The 21,743-nt window shown below is 50.4% G+C and overlaps 4 protein-coding genes across 17 annotated transcripts in view; all 4 read right to left on the minus strand.

The window, feature by feature from the left end:
* LOC126943908 (metallothionein-1E) overlaps nt 1–5,496 on the minus strand; it is a 339,166-nt gene extending 333,670 nt beyond the window's left edge. Inside the window, exon 1 of the mRNA XM_050773151.1 lies at nt 5,478–5,496. The gene's annotated coding sequence lies outside the window, so the exon portion shown is untranslated. The remainder of the gene's footprint in view (nt 1–5,477) is intronic.
* Nucleotides 1–21,743, minus strand: part of LOC126943900 (metallothionein-2) — an 894,508-nt gene that overhangs the window by 316,195 nt on the left and 556,570 nt on the right. The window contains exon 1 of one of the 10 annotated variants that reach the window (XM_050773139.1): nt 16,826–16,829. The exons of 8 other annotated variants lie outside the window; for them this stretch is intronic. The gene's annotated coding sequence lies outside the window, so the exon portion shown is untranslated. Of the gene's footprint in view, nt 1–11,320; nt 11,325–16,825; nt 16,830–21,743 lie in introns of those variants that run through there. One more of the 10 variants, XM_050773144.1, reaches the window with a different exon arrangement.
* Nucleotides 1–21,743, minus strand: part of MT3 (metallothionein 3) — an 892,117-nt gene that overhangs the window by 295,059 nt on the left and 575,315 nt on the right. The window lies entirely within an intron of this gene.
* Nucleotides 1–21,743, minus strand: part of GNAO1 (G protein subunit alpha o1) — a 166,469-nt gene that overhangs the window by 55,213 nt on the left and 89,513 nt on the right. The window lies entirely within an intron of this gene.

A 21,743-nucleotide genomic window follows, 5' to 3' on the forward strand; every position in this document is an offset into this window, starting at 1 on the left:
GCTAGGGAGGAAGTGGGTGGGGGGGTGTGTCAAAACCCTTCAGGGAGAAGCCAGTGGTTTGAGCTATCAAGATTCTAGAACCCAGGGAACCTTAGTCTGCTTGGGCTGGTTCTGGGGTCCCTGAGAACTGAACATGGCACACAAGTTGGGAGAGGGTGACAGTGGGGCTGGAAGTAGATTGTGAGCTGCAGATCAGAGAAGACTGTTCACATCAGTGTGAGACTGGACAGAGGTGCTGCTGCTGGATGACCCACAGGCAGGACCCTTGGGCGGGGGCGTTCAGAGCCCCAGGATGTTCTGCCCACACCTCCATATCAAGGGAGTAACGCTTCGAGCAGTCATTTGGGAGCAGGCCAAATACTGAGACCCTAATAAGGGTCTCAGTATTTTCATCTGTAAATTGGGGATGGTGACAGTGTGCACCTCACAGATGGCTGAATTCTAAATGAGTTAGGGCAGTCAGGTGCTCAGCACACTGAGTGACAATAGTAACAATTCAACATGATGGCAACTACAGCTTATTAATCACCCACATCTGGCACTCTGACTGAGCCACTCCGTGGGGCAGAATGATTTAGCTGTGTTCCACTGGGAAGAGAAGCACAATAAAACAAGCACAAGTCAGGGTTTTGATGAAGAACTCACCAAAACAAAACAAAAGAATGCAACGAAAAAATTTAAAAAACCTAATCTCCCTCCACACACATGCACATGTACATAAAAATAATGGGAAAATGCCAAGCTTCTGTGGTAAGTGCTTAGAGGGCGAACAGAGAAAGCCCTTCCTGCAGCCCCTTCATGCCCTGAAGAAATCACTGAGAGCAAGGCAGAGGCAAAAGGAAGTCCGGGGCACAGAGCTGGGGTTTGAGTCTAGATCTTTCTGACCCCCAGAGTCTGTGCTTCTGGCTCCCCCACACCCCTTCTGTAAGGCTTCTCTTTGACCCTCAAAAGCAAATCCAAGTCATGCCCATGTTTTGACTGAGGGATGTTACATGGTCCACTAGTATTCTTGGTGGGGCTTGAAACAGAAAAAAGGTCAAACCCACCCCATCGATTGTATTGTCAGCATAAGCCCAACTCTGTTTACTTGACTGCCATGGCTATCTGTTATTTTTGTTGTTCACCGGTATCCACTGTCCACATCAGCTTGCCTGTATTCACCCCGGCCACACAGGTTGACTTTGGAGCTCTCAGGGGTCTGAGGAAATGTGGCCTTGCCCTGGGCTGGGAGATGGGCCTATGGCGGCTCAGCAGGGAATGGGCTGGTGAGAATGCCCACCTCAGGGGCCTGGCAGTGGCAAGCACCTGGCTTCTGGAACTAAAACCTGCTTGCTGGAACTTTGACAAGTTAGTGGGAGACAAATCAAATGGTCTGATTTTTAAAATGAGGCTTAAATAAAACTCCACACATTGGTGGTTCAACTGGCAGTCCTGAAGGAATCTAAGAAAACTCAGGAACCACCCCAGACAGACTTCAGCTCCATCAAGGGCACCAGAGCCAAGTGGGAGCAGGACGCTGATTTTCAGATCGATTTGTGTAAAAGTTTATATTTTTAAAAACATAATTATTTTTTTGTCAGGGATACGCCAAATAGGAATTCACTCATTTTAAAGATGAGAAAACTAAGTCTGGAGAGGCCAGTATTTTACCCAGGAAAGCATTTGGAGGTGAGTAACCCCAGATTCAGTCTTGACTCTGTCACTTGCTCTCTGTGTGACCTCACAAAACCTTAGCATTCTAATCTGTTTAAATAGTCCCAACTTCTCAGGGTGTTATGAGGATTAAAGGAATGAATACAAGCCACTTAAGACAGTGCCTGGAGCATGGTGACCAGTCAGCAGAGGTTAACTGTTACTATGTCACACAGTTGGCCATGGTGAGCTGCAGTCAGGGGCCAGCTGGTACCACTCTGACTGAGAGAAGCCACCCATTTATTTAAATTCTCTGTACCGCCTGACCACTATCTACAGCCTTTTCTGTTTGTTTCCCTTTTCTCAACTCTAAATTCTATGAGAATTATCCTGCTCAGAGGCCTCAGCTAGCAGCTTACACGCCTGGTACATAGTGGGTCATTAGTGCAAATGTTTTAGGATTATAGGTGACCCTTTTGAGATGGGACGAAAGCTACAGCCTCTCTCCTTAAGAGACAGAAGGCATGTAGTCATGCACACACTAAGCCACCCCCAGGAAATACACATCCAGCTACACTTGGACACAGACACAGACACACTCGCATGCACATGTGCACACGCGCACACACACACACACACACCCTAATCTGCCTTTCATTTCTGAGGTCGCAGCCCCAGAATCCTAGGTTAGGAAGCTGGCCGATTATAAAACACAGGCATCTGAGTGGTTTCTAAGCCACAGCATTTGCTCACATTGTCTGGGTCCATGCTGCCTCCGGAGCCCCAGGTAGACTGTGCTGATTTCTCCCAGTAGAGTAATAAACCAGGCAGAGCGGCTTGTGGAACTATTTCCATCCTGCTGAAGATGCTGCTTCCTCATGATCTGGATTGTGGGGAAGTGGCTACTCTGCTAGCTCCCCATGCAAATTTAATAATGTTCTAAAAGCTCAGTTCCACATAAATATAAATGTGTTTCCAACTCTGAGGTTTCAGTGATCAGGAGGCTTTTAGAAATCATTCAGAGAATTATTTAACAGACAGTCAACAGCTAATTGGAAAAATGATTCAGAGACAAAAAAAGAAGGAAGGAAGAGCTAAGAGAGACCAGGGAAGAAAGGAAGGTGGGGGCTGCCGTGGGCTGGGAGGCACTGGGGCAGGGGCGAGGAAGCACAGTGAAGCCTTGGCAGTCACAGCCCTGCCAGTCACATGCAGCCTCATGCCAGGCCCTTTCTGAAAAGGCTTTTATTTGAGAGAGTTAGACGCAGCAGATTGGAGGAAGCAGGCCCCAGGGCCCTACCTCCCCAGAGTGGGATCTGCCTCTGTTCATGCTTCAGAAAGGAGTGAGAAAGCCTTCTCTCTCCAGGGCTGGACAGCCCCAGGAAGGCTAGCTAACCCAGCACTGAGGGTTTCATCTGGAGAGTGAAGGTAGGAATGTGGATCTGGACAGCAGCCCCAAGTCGTGCCTTTGGAGTTAGGCAAGCCTGGGTCTTGGTGCTGGCTCTGCCATCTATCAGCTGTGTGACTGTAGGCAAGTTACTCAACCTTTCTGAGCCTCGGTTTCCTGATCTGTAAAATGAGGTTAATCATTTTACCTGCTCATATGGATGAGGCAAGCCTTCCCAAACTTCAGACCTTTCTGTCTAGTTTTCACAATTTCTGTCCAATCCACGATACCCCATCCTTATATTCGTATGTTTCATTTAATTGACTCATTTTTTAAAAAAGTTAAACCCCTACTTTGGCCCCATTCTAATATCTGGGCAGTCATGAGCTAGATGGGCTATGTTTTGGATTCTTATTAAAATAAGCATATTACTATTAAAATGAAGACTGTCAGAGTGACACAGAAATGACGGAGTGTCTCGGAGCCTGGCATATATGCCCCACGTATGGGGGCAGTTGTTACTGCCCTTGTCATCATCACTGTCGCTGATCAGTACGTGCAAGCTGGAAGGGACGTGACAATGGAGTCTCTGCATGCACCTGGTTTGAGAGCCCTTAACCCACATCTGGGGCTCGCATCCTCTTCCTGCCAAAGCCTGGGCGCCAGCCAGGGTTCCTCTTCACCTGTTTCCTCACCATCTTTCATAGGCTGCCTCATATCTGCATGTGCAGAAGATCATCCTACACAAAGATAACTATTTTATTTTATTTTTTGAGACAGGGTCTTGCCCTGTTGCCCAGGCTGGAGTGCAGTGGTGTGAACATGGCTTACAGTAGCCTCTACCTCCTGGGCTCAAGTGATCCTCCCACCTCAGTCTTCCAAGTAGCTGGGACCACAGGCATGCACCACCATGGCTGGATCATTTTTTATTTTTATTTTGTAGAGACAGGGTCTTGCTGTGTTTCCCAGGCTGATCTCAAACTCCTGGGCTCAAGTGATCCGCCCACCTTTGCCTTCCAGAGTGCTGGGATTATGGGTGTGAGCCAGCACTCCCACCTGATAACTATTTTTTTAATCGCCTAGTTCTACATAAAGAAGAGAATACACACTCCCTGACCAGCCCAGCTGCACACATTTTTCCATCTTCACAACTCCCTCCTCCCCAGTTTGACAAAACCTGAATTTCTAAGGAGGGTAAAAAGTACTCCATCCAGCACCACCTGGTTATTTTTCAATTCTGCCTAGCTGACTAACCCAGAATTTCCTAATTACAACTCCACCAGGAAGCTATAACAGTTTCATTTAAAAAAGAAAAGAACAGAAATTCAAACTTAACAAAAAATCCCCACCTTTTAACACACACACACACACACACACACACACACACACACACACACACACACACACACACACACACACACCCCCACACACCCCCAGTTAGACAAAACAGGCGCGCAGTGTCCATGGCATCCACTGGGTGGTGACTGTGCGCACAGGAAACAGGCCTGGGTTTGGATTTAGAAATCCCAGGTCTGAGACCAAATTCTGTACTCCCCAGCTGTGTGATGCTGGGCAAGGTGGTTGGCCTCTCTGAGCCTTGGCTTCCTTGTCTGCAACTGGGGGTCAAGGCAGTGCCGGCTCATGAGCTTGCTACGCGGATGAGGGTACAGGGCAGGGCATGAGTGCTTGGTGAGCTCTGGTACATCACACCAGATATGAATGTTAGAGATATGAATGTTTCTGGTGCAAGACGTCACATTTGGATCTGGCCTCAAGCAAGCTGGGAGGCAGGTGGAGTTTATCTGACCCTACCCTAGGTACAGGGAATCCCGTGTCCTACTCCCAAATGGCAGTTTTCTCAGTTAGCTGATGGCTAATCCCTACTGGTAGATGCTTCTCCTTCCAGGGGTATTAGTACTTTAACCAGGATTCTTAGAGACCTAAAAACCTTTAACACCCAAAGGGCTCTAACTGGGAGATTTTAGGCATGAGGGAGATGCTTTGAAGTGGGACCCCACCATCACTCCTGAATAATGTGTACCTTGTAGGAAGAGTTGTGGGATGGCTACAGCTTCCAGAGAACTAGGATTCCCTCATTTTATTGCTAGGGAAGAAACTTGGGTCTCTAGAACCGACTCAGATTCTGACCGGGAGCTCCAACTGGGTCCCATCACGGGCTCTGTTTGGTTTCCCATAAAGTATCTGAAAAAGCAAGTGCTTTGGCTAGAGACAAAGGGTCGCTTTTCAGTCTCCACCTGTGCTGGGCTGTAGCTGGAGCCCAGCAGGCTGTCACTGGTTGAAGGCCAGTCCTGCAGGTTCTAGGGTGAGGGTGACCAGCTGGGCAGAGGCACCCTGAATAGCCTTGATCCTCAGCCTCAGCATCTGTGTGTCCCCCTGGGTAGGTCCTAGAGGCAGTTAGAGCCCAGACACGCCGCTGAAGATCCTCCAGCAGGCTCAGCGACCCCCTCTGCATGCCTGTTCATGCAGGCATCCTTGAATGCAGCCTTGTTGAGGGCCACTATAACTCAACTCCACATGGGAAACAAGCGCTTCTCCCTTCAAAGCTGAAGGACTTTGTTTAGCTGAGCTCAATTCCAGCCCGTTGCTCTGGCAACCGGTCTTTGGGGGATTTACATCTCATGCATCACAACAGAGGAATAGCCATTCAGCAAGTAAGAGGGGTAAAAAACTCACAACACAACACCAGTGCGCCTGCCCCCACCCCAAGAGCGCTGCCGCAAAACAGGAACAGAATCAGCAACAACAGAAATCTCCCACAAGCCCATTCGGCTTTGGCTGGCAATCAGCCAAACACAAATTCAAACTTAATCAAACTTTCCTGTCTCCCTTGTAAAGCTCAGGAAATCAGTAATTGGCTTTATAATTAAATTTTCTGATCACGTATCAAAGGAATGGGTCCTGCCAAAGGCCAAGGAATGGCCTGTCTCCAGTAAGGACAGCCAAAGGTCCCTAATAGAGGCTCTGGAAGGTACGGGAGGAGAATTAACTGCTGGTTGGCTAAGAATAGAGCCTGTTATTTATAACCAAGGAAGACACCAGTGACAGCTGAGCCTTGCCTGTGGTCTCCCCAAACACCCACCCAGGAGCGCCAGGTTTCTGATTCAGAAAGGAAGCCTTTGACATTGGTGTCGGCGGCAAGCAGGGTGGAAGATTGGGAGGCAGAAGCAGGAAGACCACCTCGGTGAGGAGCACCATACGAACACCAAGGAGAGGGAAGGCTGCCTCACCAGGGCAGTGGCCTGGGCAGAGAGAGGAAGGGCTGATTCAAGAACCATTCTGCAACAGGAAGTGAGACATGGAGGGGCAGGAGGAGTCCAGGGTCTCTGCTTGGATAACTGGGAGAAAGGTGGTGCTTTCGATATAAAGATGGAAGGGAGAAGAGGCTTGCTTTGTGCGGAGTGGTTTCACATGGGCTGGGCCTGGGGTGCTAGCGTGCCTTAGCAACAGGAGTGCTAACAGGTACAGCCCAGCCTTTGTGTGCACTCGATAGGAGCTAGGCCCCTGAGATCATCATCTCATTTAATCTTCCCAGCAGCACAAGGAGGTAGGTGACTTATTATCCTCATATTACACACCAGAAAAGCAACGCTCAGGAGAGCCAGGAGAAGTACCTGCCCATCTGTGAGCCAGGGAGCTGGGACTTGGACCCAGGACTGTCTGACCCCAGAGTCCACAAGTTCAACCTCTGATGCCATTACCACTTCTTTATCTGCAGATGAAGACCTCTCACAGTCAAATAGAAATAACTAGCAAAGGGCTCCCAATGCTGGAAAGGGAGGTATAGACTAGACGTGGAAGCTGGAGGGTGGATAGATCAACATTCATTAAACAATCCATTTAAAAATGCTAATTGTAAAGGCAAACCACAGACGGGGAGAGAATATGAAACAGTACATATATCTGACAAGGAACTCGTATTGGGGATATTTAAAAAAATCTTAAAACTCATTAATAAGAAGACAACCCAATAAAAGGGAAGGATAAAAGACTTGAACAGTTACTTTACAAGAGAAGATACACGAATGGCCCAAAAGTATGTTAAAAGGTGCCAAATATTATTAGTCACCACGGAAAGGCAGATTAAAACCACAGTGAAATACCACTGTGCACAAACTTGAGCAGTTAATTAAAAGGGCTGGCAATCCAAATGTCAGCGAGTGTGCAGGACAACAGGAACTCTTATATGTTGCTGGTAGAATTTTCAAGAGTAGCACCACTTGGGGAAGTAGTTTGGAAATTTCTTATGCAGTTAACATACCCTCCCAACGTGACCCAGCAATTCTATTGCTGGGTAGTTACTGCAAGAAATGAAAACATATGTCCACACAAAAACTTGTACATCAATGTTCTGGCAGCATTATTCATAAGAGTCCTGGAATGGAAACAAGTGAAATGTCCATCACCAGATGACAGACAAACAAATGATGGTTTACACTTGGGGTAGGTTGGAAGCTTGGTCGTAAAGGAGTGTGACGAGAGAGGCAGCAGCAAGAATCCAGAGACAGGCAGAGGATCTGGGAGAGGCATTGCATGCAGACACCTAGCTCACATCCAGTCCACCTTTTTTTTTTCTTTTTAAGCTAAGGCTTCTGGTGTGGTTGGAGCAAAGAGAGCAGCCTCCACATTCTTCGAGACTTATCCTGCACAAAGAGTTATGCTGGTCCCCCATTCCACCTATGGGAAGCTTGGTCCCCCATTCCACCGATGGGAAGCTTGAAGCCCAGAGAGCGATGGGGCCTGCCTGCAGTGTCCTCCTAAGTTAGTGCCAGAGCCAGGATTGCAAGTGAACACCCCTCGCAGAGCCTGGCCTAGGTAGGAGTCAGGCACACTGGGGGTCAGTGCATGGCTCTGCTGCCAGTTGGGCAAGCAACTTAACCTTTCTTAGCTCATCTATAAAGTATAGTAATAACCCTGTCACAATACTGTCAGCACAGTTAAGTGATATGATTTGGTGTTTCCTAACAACATTAGGACCTATCGCCTACTAAGCATGAAATATGTGCCAGGTACTGCTGTTAATCACTTGGCACACCAAGCTTCCTATACCCTACGTTCATGTGGGAACATGCTACAGAGGAGGAAGGGTGCAGAGAGGTCACACACTAGCAAGTCTGGCAAGGTGGTTGGGCATCTGAGCCTTTTCACCCCATGCAATGTTCCCAAACTCACTCATTCATTCATTGCTTCTCCCCACCCGATATCAGGACAGCTCTGAAATTAGCCTCATTTTCGGTCATAGATATGAAATTGTGGGTTTGATACGTTAGTGATCTTTTTTCAAGTACATATTAAAACCGATATGCAACTACAAAAGTAGGAATAAAAAGTTTATCCACGTACCATTTAACCTCATATTCCACCAAAGTATGTGTGCCATGCCAGGGAAATACTGACATCACACGGGAGAAGCTGCTGGCACACTGTCTGCACACAGAACATGGGACTCGTGTTCCAAAGACGTCATGCATTTTCATATCAGAAGGGCAGTCCATTTTTAGAGCTGGGACAGGAGACAGGGTGAGAAGCCACCACCACAGCCACCAAGAAATGAATTTTCAGGTGTGCTCTGTCATGTCATAGAGAAGCAAAGCTGTTTAACTGCTCAGCTGGGCCCAAGTAAGGAGCAGAATGCAGCCAACAGAGCCAAAAAAAATGAACCTGTCACCCCAGCAAAGGTGCTGCTTCCAGTTGGCAGCAGTTTGGCTAAAATTCGCACCTGAGCACTATGCCAGAGACTGGCTCCCTACTGACAAAAGGATTTCATCTCTTCTTCCTGAGGTCACAGCTAGGCATTTCACAGACTTCCCCGCAGTTAGGTGTGACCAGGGACCAAGTTCTGGCCCGGCCCCAAAAACTTCCCTTGTGACCTTCCCCAGTCCATTGGCCTGATACCAGGAGTCCAGCAGAAGACCCTCAGCTGAGGCTGAACCACTGACCACAGGGGAGTTGGCTCAGGCCTACATAGGGACAGGGCAACCCCTGTTCCACCACTTCCACATTAGACTGGTGGGAGCAAGGAACTAACGTTCACTGTGTTGAGGCCTTGAGATTTCGGGGCTGTTGGTTACAGCAGGTGGAGCTGGGCATTTTCCAGAGTGTCAAGAAACTTCTGTTGCTACCATACTAGGGCTTATACCTACGGAAGTATTAATACTTTCTCCAGTATTTTTAAATACTGGGTCCTTTTCAGAGTAGGCAATTATCAAACAGGACAGCAGAGGTGAACGTGCAGCTCATAAGCCATGAACATGCTGTGTAATAAGACAGTGAACAGCTCCATTTTAAATTCTAAATTTGGCCAGGCATAGTGGCTTATGCCTGTAATCCCAGCACTTTGGGAGGCTGAGGTGGGTGGATCACTTGAGCTCATGAGTTCGAGATCAGCCTGGGCAACATGATGTAATCCTATCTCTACAAAGAATACAAAAATTAGCTGGGTATGGTGATGTGTGCCTGTAGTCCCAGCTACTTAGAAGACTGAGGTGGGAGGATGGTTTGAGCCTGGGGGGCAGGGGTTGCAGTGAGCCAAGATCATGCCATTTTACTCCAGCTTGGGTGACAAAGCTAGACCTTGTCTTAAAAAAAAAAAAAAATCTAAATTTAAATTCTGGCTCCATTTTCTCCACAGGGTAGAAAAATACCAGTATCTTTTGAGATTGTTCTGGGGATACAGTGGAATATATCTGTGCCTGGGAGCATCCAGCACGCGGCCACAGGGGGATACTCAGTGAATGGTGGGCTCCTCCTGCTACTGGCACAACTCAGCACACAGCCTCAGAAGTCCCCAAACTCAGGGATGACTGTAGCCTGGGTGCAGTTCAGATTGTCTGCTGGGCAAGAGCCTGCTGGGGAACGTTGGTGGGGAATGTGGAGCAATGGGGAGCAAGAAAGAGCCAGTTCCTTAAGCTCCAAAAGAGTGCAAGTCCCGAAGTCAGGGCAGGCAATGGTGCTATGGTCAGAATATCTGTGTCCATCCACAATTCGCATGCTCAAAACCTAATCCCCAAGGCAATGATATTAAGAGGTGGGGCCTTTGGGAGGCGATTAGATCATAAGCGTGTTGCCATCTTGAATGGGATCAGTGCCCTTATAAATGGGCTTGAGGGAGTCTTTTGTCCCTTCTGCCATGTGAGGATGCAGTGACAGGGCACCATCTATGGAGCAGAGAAGAGACCCTTACCAGACAGCAAATCTGCTGGTTTCTTGATGTTGGACTTCTCATCCTCCAGAAATATGGGCAATTCATTTCTGTTGTTTCTAAATTACCCATTCTAAGGTATTTTGTTGCAGTAGCATAAAATAACAGAGACAGATGAGTAGGTCTGGAGGAGTGAGGGGCTCTGGCAAGGGGGCAGAGGCAAAGGAAGAATGAGGTGAGACTTCAAACGGCACCGTCACAAAATTGGAAAGATAATGCACAGAAGGGGAGAAAATATTTGCAAATCGCATATCTAATAAAGGGCTCATATCCAGAATAAAGGACTCTTACAACTTAACCATAAGACAAATAACCCAATTTAAAGATGAGATAATTCTGAATAGACATTTCTTTGAAGAAAATACACAAATGGCCGAAAGCACATGAAAAGATGCTTAATATCATTAATCACTGGGGAAATGCAAATGAAAACCACAATGAGTTACCATTACACCCACGAGGATGGCTATAATAAAAACGATGAACAATAACACGTATTGGTGAGAACGGGGAGACACTGGAACCCCCATATGTGGAAGATCGGAACGTAAGATGGTGCAGCCACTTTGGAAAACAGTTTGACAGTTCCTCAGAAAGTCAAACATGGAACTATCTTATGAACCATCAGTTCCGCCCCTAGTTATGTACCCAAGAGAAATGAAAACATGAGTCTGTACAAAACTTGTACATGAATGTTCATAGCAGCATGATTCATAGTAGCTGAAAGGTGGAGACAACCTGAATGTCCATCAAATGATGAATGGACGAATGAAATTTGGTATAGCCATACAATGAAACGTGATTCAGCTACAACACGGAAAAAACCTTGACAACATTATGCCAAGTGAAAGAAGCAAGATCCAAAAGAGTACATAGTGTATGATTCCATTTATATAAAATGTCCAGAATAGACAAATCCATAGAGACAGAGAGCAGATCAGTGGTTGCCAGGGGCTGCAGGCAGTGGGGTGGGGAGGGAATGCTAATGGGTGTAGGGTTTCTCTTGGGGGTGCTTGCCTCTGTGCCCTGCCTGGAGAGGGGCCAGGTTCCAGGAGTGGATGCACAGAGCCAGCTTTCAGGAGGCACCCCCTCTCACATGCCTCACGTGTGTGACCCCTACTGTTTACTTCCTGCACAGTGCTTGGGCAGGTGTGGTTTCAATACAGCAGGTGAAAAACCTGAGGCCTGCAAGAGGGCCTATGAACAAGTGGGTTCTAGAACTCGGGCTCCAAACTCATTCTGGGTCTCCAGGATCTGATTTTAACTACCTGCTCTGATTTTATAAGGGGCCATACAGAAAGCAATGGGCCAGGTACTCAAACATCTGGGATCACGAACAGCTCTACCACGGATTAGCTGCAGACTTTAATAGAGCACCCACCAATTCTGGGCCAGGCACCATGCTGGGTGTTGGAGACTGACTCCAACTGAAGTCATATAGGCCCTGCCCCTGTCCCTTACAGCCTTGTTGGGTCAGGGGACACAGACATTGATCAAATACTCAGGTGAGCACATACACCAGGGGTCTGAGAGGCAGGAGAAGAGGCCCAGCCTATTTGGGGAGTCAGGAAAGACTTCCAAGGGAGGGGAGGTGACGGTGGAACCCAGGCCTGGGGGAGGGGAGCAGTGGTGGAGAAGTCCTCTATGGAGGAGATAACTCACTCAGAAGCCCTGAGGCCAGGAGGTTGCGGCATTTAAAGAGTCAGCAGCAGAGCTTGTGGCAGGAGCTGCAGGAGATAAGGCTGACTTTATCCTGAGAGCAAAGATGCCACTGAGCGCTTTTAAGCAGGGGATTAGATATGCATTTTTAAAAGCTCACTTCGGCTGTTGTGTGGAGCACAGATGATGGGGTGAGAGGCAGGAGAAGCAGTGGGAAGCTGGAGAGGCTGGTGCAATTGTTTGGGGGACTGGGACAGGGACATTCCTCACTGCTCTGGGTTCCAGGTACCCCAATAGTACCCTGGGACACTTGCCTATGTGGTCTGGGTTTGGGGAGTGGGCCAACTAATAAAATGTGTGCAAAATGTTTGTAACAGTGCTGTCAGCCAGCTGCCCAAAGACCTCCCTGGCCTCCGTACCCCCTCCACAAGCCTGCACCGTATGCTCTGCCATCTCATCCTCATCTAGCAAGCCGCTACTGAAATCCATCCTTCCTCTCCCCACCACACCGGGAGCCTTCTGGACTGATCAGACTAAAACTGACAGCTCTGCACGGGGCCGCTCGTCTCCTGCGTCCCTGAGACATGGTTACCCTTGACACAGATGCTGTGGTGCTAACACTTGACAGTGTTTTTCTGCCTGATTTAGTGGCTTCACCCCGATGGCTCCGTGGCCCATGTGTGCCAGTCCACACTGGTGTCCCCACCAGGTGGGGACCATGCCCATTTCTACAGTCCCCCGCCCGGGCTATAGTCCTGTCTTAGAGTGACAACCCTGAACCACTCTCATTGATGGATGTCAAAAACGAGGTTCCAGCCCCAAACTTGAGTGCTTCATTCTCAGTGACAGGCTGATTTGCCCCGCAGTGCACTGGATACTGTGGGGCAAGTGGCCTGCACTGGGGGCTTGCCAAGGGCTGCCCCTCCTGCTGGGCTGCTTTTGCTGCTAACAGCCTGGAGGCTGTGGGAACAACTCCCTCCTTAAGAGAAAGTCAATCTTCAATTGAACACAGGCGCCCTAACTTTGAAACTCTGTGTTTTTTCCTTCCCCCCCACCTCTCTTTTTTGGATACAAAGGAAGAACCTTGTGCTTGGCAATCACCTAAACTTAGCAATTAAGTTCTGCCAGGGGAATTTATAGAACTAAAAAGGAGGTGGGGTGGGGGAGGGGCGATCTTAGATCTCGTTACTCAGATCTAATGGATGAAAAAATGGAGACCATGTAGGGTAAGGGATGGGCCTGAGGTCACCCTGCCACCCGGGGCAGGGCCTGGGGGCTCGTCTTTCTGTGAGGGGTCAGTGTTCTAAGTGAAGGCCTGGTATGCTTCCGGTTCATGACAAAGACCCTACCCCCCCTCCACCCCTGCTGCTGAGTTCCAGGGGACCCCAGGCTGCCTGAGCTCCTGACTCTCCAGAGGCCAGAAAGTCACACAGAGGGAAGACTGGCCCTCACGCTGGCCACTCTTGCTATCAGAGCTGGGTGGCTTATGACACAGGGCTGTGAAGGCTGCATTTTCCCACCTTCCCTGACTTTTCCCCAGGAGGAAGTAGCCTCCTTTTAGAGGCCAGGCCTGATTCTCCTCTCCCTATATAGCTTGGGAACTTCTACAGCCAGGAGCCCAAGTATGTGCTCTGGTCTTACTTCCTGGCGTGCCCCATATGGGGACACGTGGGAGCGATCTTTTCACCCTCCTCTCCTGGTGGCTGGTGAGACCCCACGAGCCAGCGAAGGTAGTAAAATCAGCCTCGACTGGAGCAGATGAGGCCTCCATTGCTCAGAGGCACCTCGGGTCCGACTGCCAGCAGGATGTGACCATGGTGTGGCCAGCCAGCTGCAGGCACAGCCGACGCCAGAGTCACTCTGATGGCTGGCTGAGGCTGCCCTCTTCCTGGTTTCTCAGTACTCACTGGCTATCAACTATGTGCTTGGCTCAGTGCCTGGTCCAAGGTGGTGGCTCCCACTGATCTTCCTGGTAGGAAAGTCAAGGTGGATGATGTGGGCGTGCATCCTCGTTGGGTGGGTTAAAAGCAGCGGTCCCCAACCTTTTTGGCACCAGGGACTAGTTTTGTGGAAAACAATTTTTCCACGGACTGGGAATGGGGGATGGTTTGGGGATGATTCAAGCCCATTACATTTATTGTGCACTTTATTTCTATTATTATTACATTGTAATATATAATGAAATAATTATACAACTCACCATGATGTAGAATCAGTGGGAGCCCTAAGCTTGTTTTCCTGCAACTAGACAGTCCCATCTGGGGGTGATGGGAGACAGTGACAGATCATCAGGCATTAGATTCTCATAAAGAGCACACAACCTAGAACCCTCGCATGCACAGTTCACAACAGGGTTCACGCTCCTATGAGAATCTAATGCCTGCTGATCTGACAGGAGGCGGAGCTCAGGCAGTAATGTGAGCAATGGGGAGTGGCTATAAATGCAGATGAAGGTTCGCTCACTGGCCCACTGCTCACCTCCCACTGTGTGGCCCAGTTCCTAACAGGCCATGGAGCAGTACTGGTCTGTGGCCCAGGGGTTGTGGACCCCTGGGTTAAAAGCACACACTCTGGAACTGAATTGCTTGGGTTTGAGCTCAGCTGCACCACTTATGAGTGGTGTGACCTTGGGCTAGTCCCCTCCGTGAACTTCATTTTCTCACGTGTAGAATGAGAATAATAATAGAACCTACATATCAATCAGAGTCCTGGCAAGAAACACGGTGCCCTCCAAGGTGCAAGAGAAGAGGATCAAATGGGTTGACATGAGGAATGTGCTGGCCACGGTGCAGGCACACAGAGGTGCCAGTGCTGCCCTTTCCTGTCACTCCTGGAGGGAAGTGGAGTGCAAGTGAGGGTCTTAGAGTGACAACCTGAATCACTCTAATTGATGGATGGCAAAAAAGAGGGCCCAGCCCCAAACCTGGGTGCTTCATTCTCAGTGACAGGCTGATCTGCTCCCCAGCAGGCTGGATGCTGTGGGGCAAATCTGGCAGCAGGAGAAGCAGAAGACAGCAGCCCTGCCCTCTGACTGTTTGGGGGGCCAGATGCCGATGGGTGCATGGGACAGGAACCCTGGAGCAGCGAAGGCAGACCTGGAGCAGTTTCTGGAAACTGGGAGGTGGTTCTTGCTTTCAGTGGGGACAGGCGAGAGGCACACAGGTGGGAAAATCCCTGGCCTAGAACACAGGAAACCTGGTTCTCTTCCCAGCTCTGCTGTCACCTGGTAGGACGATCTCAGCCCAGTCCCACACTATGCCTCCATGTCCCCTCTGTGAGAGGAACGACCTGAGAGCAACAAGTTCCAGACAGTGGTTACATAACTTAATAGAATTACTCAAAACAAACAAACAAAAAAATGCTTGTGAAGCCCTGGGTGGGATGTGTGTCGACAGATATGCCTACTGTAGGACTCCACTGAGTGCCTTCGATACTGTAATGCTGTGGTTTCCCAAGAGGACATATGGTCTGTGTTCCCAGATTTACTCACAGAGAGCTCTGGCCACCGTATCCTGGGCTAGAAGAGCATCAGTGATTCTTCTAGCACAAAAGTGCATGTTCACAGCAAAGTGCTTACCTAGGAAGCGGCCTGTGGCAGTTAAGCTCTCGCAGGGCTGCCACCGACAACAAGGGATGGGGACACACAATGAAGGGACGCATTGGGCAGTCGGCGAAGCCTCCCTGGGGAGGTGGGGTAGTGCCGGACACAGCAACAGCAAAGGCTCCTTGGAAGGCTGCGCAGCCCTGGTGTAGTCCACCAGGAGCTGCCCAGCAAGACGGGGATTCCCGTCGTATGAAGAGAAGCTCGCCCCTCTGTGGCCGGGGCAGACGGGGTTAAGATTTTGATGTTCTGGGTCAGGGATAATCACTGGGCCATGGATAAAAAGTAAATCTGATATGTCATAACCAGGTCTAGTGAGGGGACTTCCAATCACCCCTGTGGAACACTGCTTGGCACCAGCTCTTCCCTCAACTCAGACAGCTCTTGGCCTACACTATGGAGACCTCCTACAATCCAGCCACCCTTCTGCAAAAGACAGCCGTCCATTTCTCCTACTCCCTTTGCTGCTGGCTGGAAGGGACGGCTGGAGTGGCATCATAGACCTGCAATGGACACAGAGACCCCATGTGTGACAGAGCAACATGGCAGAGGGCTCAACCCTGTGTCACATCTGGGCTGCTCAGGCAATGCATTTCTGTCTTAGTCACGTCACTGTTATTTTGGGGGGTCTTTGTCACAGTAGATGAGCCTGTATCCTGACTGATACACACTAGTATTATTGTCATTTTACAGATAAAGAAACTGAGGTTTAGGATCATTAAGGAACCGGCCTGAGATCACAAAGCTAAACAACGGGGAGCCTGTCTGCCGCCAAAGCCTGTGCTCTTTACTGCATCACACAGAGCTTCACGTCAAAAATGTGCACTGTGGTTCTCCGTGAGAAGACACAATAGTCTGTGACCTTATCATCAGGCTTCTTAACTCTGGCAGAGTATAACTCTCGGACTTGGTCCTGGGGAGGGAAATATCTGGGAGTCAAGGACTTAAGCATTCAAGTCCATAACCACAGACTAAAAACAGTGATGAAGCCCCGGCCTGGACTGTGCCTCAGCAGGTGCTCTTGCCTGAAGGACGGTGCCCAGGGAGCCAGCCTGGGCCTGGAGAGCTGCCCTTCCTCTCCTTGGACAGTAATCATCAGGGGAACCAGTTGGTCTAGGCACCAGGCAGGGAGTGGGGTTGCCATGACAAGTATAGCAGGAAGGAGGAAGGGAGATAGAAAGCTGGGAAAGAAGTGGGAGGGCCCCCACAGAGCTGGGAAAGCTGGACCTAATTCGACAGGGAGCTATTTCAGGACTGTGCCCTGGGACCTCAGACCAGAGATACTGGGGGAGGGGAGTCTGTTGGTGCTAATGCGCCCAGTCCACATCTGCCCCCAGTCCACATCTGCCCCCAATCCACATCTCCTCAATAAGCTCCTCCTGGGCTGGCTCGGTAGGGAGGAAGGAGAGCTCTGGCCTGGGTGATGCGAGCTCACCGTCTGGGCCAGGAAACGTCTGTGGATGCCAGTGGTAGTGAAACATTCATGCTGTGTTTGGTGAAGTGCAGTGTATTGCAAGGGTGCCCCATTCAGGGTTACTTTATCATCATAAATATATACTTGATCCCTATTGTACAGATGAGGAAACTAATGCTGGAGTGGGGGTGGAGGGAGTAGAGGTCAGAATACCCAGAAAGGGCTGTGGTCAGGGGCTGCGGGAAGGAAGTGGCCGCTCTCTGGATGCATAGAGTCTGGAGATGATTTCTCCCAGGACTCCCGGTGCAGGGAGGCCAGGGCTGCTGTTATGCTCTGGGTCTGGTGGCCCACCTGTGTTGCTTAAGGGCGGTGGACCTCTCTCTGCCCACTCAACAGACACCTGCAGGGTCTGGCATGCTCTGTGCCATGCCACAGGGGCTCCATGTTGGGTGGATGACGGAGACCCAGAGCAATGCCCAGCTCTCTCTCTGGACCACCCCTGGATGCCTGCAGGAGCCTCTCAGGCCCTCTCCCTGCTGCCATTCTTGCTGCCCATCTCTCCCTTCTCACCATGGCCACTGCAAGCCTCTCCTAACGGAAGCCATGTCTGCGCCTTGCTTAAAACCTGCAGTGGCTTCCTGCTGAGCCAGTAACAAAGCCAAAATTCCTTCCATGGCCTGGAAGCTCTTCTCACCCGAAAGAGCCAGCCCCTGCCTCTTTCTTCCACCTCATCTCCTGTCATTGTCCCCACCGACCTCTGGGCTCCAGCCACACTGGCCTTCTCTCAGACCCTTACACTGGGATGGGACTCCCCTGCCTCAGAGCCTCTGCACAGGCTGTTTCACCTGCCTGAAATGTTCTTCCTCCCCACCTCCCCATCTTGTTTGCCCCAACGGTGCCAGTCCCTTCAGCTCTTTGTCAGATACCCTGTTCTCAGCACAGGCTAGGGCAGGCCTGCTGTCAGGACACTCTGCTCTCTGGAATCACTGAGGCTGTCCACCTGCTCGCCAGCTGAGCTCTGAGTAGCAGCACACCTGCTTGCGTCAGTTCACCATGGTGCACACAACACTCAGCACGCTGTTGGCACAGAGAAGGCCACGTCCATATTTCTCAAGTAAATAAACCAGTGAATGAATGAGAAAGTCAGGTGCTGAGGGCATCCAAGGGGAGAAAGAAGACACGTCTGGCTGGAGGGGCTGTGGAATGACATTCACAGAGCCATAGGCAGCCCTAATGAAAAGGAACAGAGCAGCAGCTGTTTCAGGAGCATTTACTCTGCACAGGTACTGTGCTGAGTGCACTGCTGACACTGGACACTGGTGCACGGTCTATGCAGCGCCATTTCAGTGTTTCCCAGTCACACAGTGTCTGCCACTCTCCTCCCTCTCTGTGATCTCTTCTGCTCTCTCCTTGTCTCTATTTCTTTGGGTTCCTCTCTCAGGCCATGCTGGGCCCCAAGTCAGAAGCAGCCCTCCTCAGCTCCAATCCTACAAAGCCAGCAAGAGGGCACGCACTGAGGCATACCGTCTTCCAGCCTGGAATCAGAAGGGACAGCTGATTCTGGGAGGGGATGACACCACCTGTTTGACCTGTAGTAGCAAAGAGGCCTTGACACTGACCCTTCGCTCTGGTTCTGAAACAACTGTCACACCCACGTTCCTGTCCTGGCCCTTCACTAACAGGCAGTGAGGTATGGGCAAGAGGAGGGAAATGGCAGTAACTGTTCACTGAACAGTTACTTGGTGCCAGGCACCTTGCTTAGCTGTTAACATGCATCATTTCTTTTAGTCATAACAACCCTGTGAGTAGGTATTAGTATGATCTCCAGTTTTCAGATGAGGAATCTGAGGGTCAGTGAGCCAGGTGACTAGTGCTAAGTCCACTGGCTGGTGGAGGGCAGGGCCAGGATTCAAAGTCACATCTCTGACTCCTGCTGCCTGCCTTGCCTCCCTGGGCAGCCCTCTGGGGCGGTGCCTCCCCAGCTCTGAAGCGAGGTGTTGACTAGCTCTAAGTCTGTTGCTGGCTGGGGCAGGCTCCTAGGGACCTGACTTCTAGTGGAGGCCTCTTCTGCTACTGGCCCATCTCCCCTCTTCACCTCCCGCTCTTCCCTGGCCCCCTGCTGTGGCCACAGTGGAAAGGCAAGACCATTGGTGAATGGTGGGCTGGGGGCTGTGCACCCATGTGTCCTGCCACATGGGAACCCGGGGGAGAGGCTGCCATGGGAGCAGCAGTGCTGGCTTGCTTCCAAGCTCAGCCATCTCATGGTCCCGCTGCACTGGACTCAGCCTGGCCGGCCCTCCACCCTACGACATGAGTCATCTCCTGCACGGGGCAGCACAGCTGGCAGCCCCAATGAGAAGGAGAGATCTGTGGGTGGCTGGTGGCCTCCCCAGAATCCATTTCCTCCTATTCTATTTCCTTTTTCAGGAGCTTCCGGTATTCCTCTGGGGGATTTATTTTGTCCCAGGAACCCCTCAGCCCCCTTGGTCATGGTGACTGAGTCAAGAAGGGCAATGAGACACACACACACACACACACACACACACACACACACACACACACACACAGAGGACAGAGACAGAGAGAGAGAGACTTGCAGAACTTGGTGGCTGCTCAGATGCATCTTGCGCTTGCTGATGTCCCAGGATGCACACAAGGTTACGAGTGATGACCTAGCTGCTGGAGCCATTTTCCTGCTTGGTGCAGGAGTGATGCTATGGAGTCGAGGGTGAAAACCATAGAGGGGAGCAGAGTGGAGAGATGGGGGAAGCCAGGGACATCCCCTGAGCTGCTGATCAAGCCCCTACTCCCCACAGGTGTGTCTGAATTTCTGACTCTCTGGGCCTGCGGCTGTTTTGTATTTTATTTTGTTTGAATAAGCCAGTTTGCCAGTGTGACTGTATCTTCCATCACTTGCAACCAAAGTGTCCTAACTTACTCAGAGTGGGGTCTTCAGCAGTGACATAAGACCACTGTTGGTTGCCTGGCAAAGAAGAGGGAACGGAGCAGAGTAAAGCAAAAGCAGATGAGCGTGTGTGCAGGTGTGTGTAGCGGGAGGATGGAAAGTGGCTCTGGTTTTCCTAGGGAAGCCATCTCCATCTCACATGTGTAGGACTGTGACCCCCTACACTCCCAGCAGGGCAGGGGCAGATACCACCTTGGCTGTCCCCACCCTACCTGTGACTCACAGCCTTCCCCACGTGGCGCTGCGGCCACAAACCTAACCCCTTCTCAATCCCTGGCACCTCTTCCTTCAGCAAACTAAAATCTACCTTACTGGTTTCCCAGGCTCCTACATGGTATATCTGGTGGCCAGAAAGGGACTATACATCAACAAAGGACTCAATTCTGGGGCTTGGACCAAATGAGGTCCCAGACATAGTCAGAAGAGAGACCTCTCACAGTGAAAGCTACAGTGCTCAGCACAGGGCTCTGACTTGAGTCCCATTACAGGACCACATGGCCAGCACTGCAATGTCAATTAATACTTTTACAAATCCTGTAATTATTTTTTTAGGGAGCACAATTTTATTTCACTGCATTTGTGGTAGGCCCAAAGTACTGATTTGTTAAGTAGATGTATTTAAAATACAGCACAATTTTGTGACCTTGTTTTGGGAATTCTTTTTTTTTTTTTTTTTTGAGACGGAGTTTCACTTTTGTTGCCCAGGCTGGAGTGCAATGGCGTGATCTCGGCTCACCGCAACCTCCGCTTCCCAGGTTCAAGCGATTCTCCTGCCTCAGCCTCCCTAGTAGCTGGGATTACAGGCATGTGCCACCACACCTGGCTAATTTTGTATTTTTAGTAGAGACGGGGTTTCTCCATGTTGCTCAGGCTGGTCTCGAACTCCCGACCTCAGGTGATCCGCCCGCCTCGGCCTCCCAAAGTGCTGGGACTACAGGCGTGAGCCACCACACCTGGCCGGGAATTCTTCAATTTTCAATATTCCAGGAGTCTCAAAATACAGGGCGCTGGCCAGGCAGGCCCCTCTCTGCTGTTGCCTATGGCTCTTAAGGCTGAGGTCTGCTTGGCAGCTGGTTTGCCACCTTGAAACAGGTACCACAAGCCCAAAGGATGCACACACAATGACCCCTCTCCAGAGGGGAGGCTGTCAGTTACCCCTGCATAGCTGCCAGGTGGGGTATGGGGGTAGAAGAGGGGCTGCAATGGGGCGGCTCCTAGACATCCAAGATTGGTGGGGACCTCTTCGGTCCTGATGCCGAGGAATATTTATTTACGTGGTTATAAGATTTTCCCATCATCAGAGCAGAGTAATTAGGGCTTACAGTGGTGGTGGGGGGTGGGGGTGGAGTGTGAGAGAGAGAAAGAACACACAAGTGCAAGGCATCACCGCCTGCAGTTTTCGTTTACTGTTTGTTGAAGTCTTTCAATTAAATTTTCTTTTTAAAATTCCATGCCCTTTTCTACAGGCAATGAACATGTAGAGACTGATGGCAGCCCAGCCTTGAGCATCCACTCAACTCTGCAAGCCACGGAAGAGAAGGCAGGCCAGTCCAGATGAAGGCTAGGTGCTGGCTGGGGCCTCTGCAGGGCCCAACTTGCTGGAGCCCTGGAGGCTGAGTGCCTGCTCCAGGCTGAGCGACTGCTGTGGGAATGCATGAATGGAAGCATGCATGGCAAACGCTGTGGAGGGATCAGGATGGCATGGAAAGAAGCGTATTCTGCATCTTTCATCCTTTCCTCCCTGGACACATCTGTTCAGGCATGTGTATCCCTAGTAACAGGCCAGCACTTGACCCGGAAGCACACCCGTTGGATGAATGGAATCACTCAGGCACAGGATTCACTGACCCCTGCTAGCAGTGGGCATGA

The sequence above is a fragment of the Macaca thibetana genome, chromosome 20 (assembly GCF_024542745.1).
Source record: "Macaca thibetana thibetana isolate TM-01 chromosome 20, ASM2454274v1, whole genome shotgun sequence".
In the NCBI taxonomy this organism is placed as follows: domain Eukaryota; kingdom Metazoa; phylum Chordata; class Mammalia; order Primates; family Cercopithecidae; genus Macaca; species Macaca thibetana.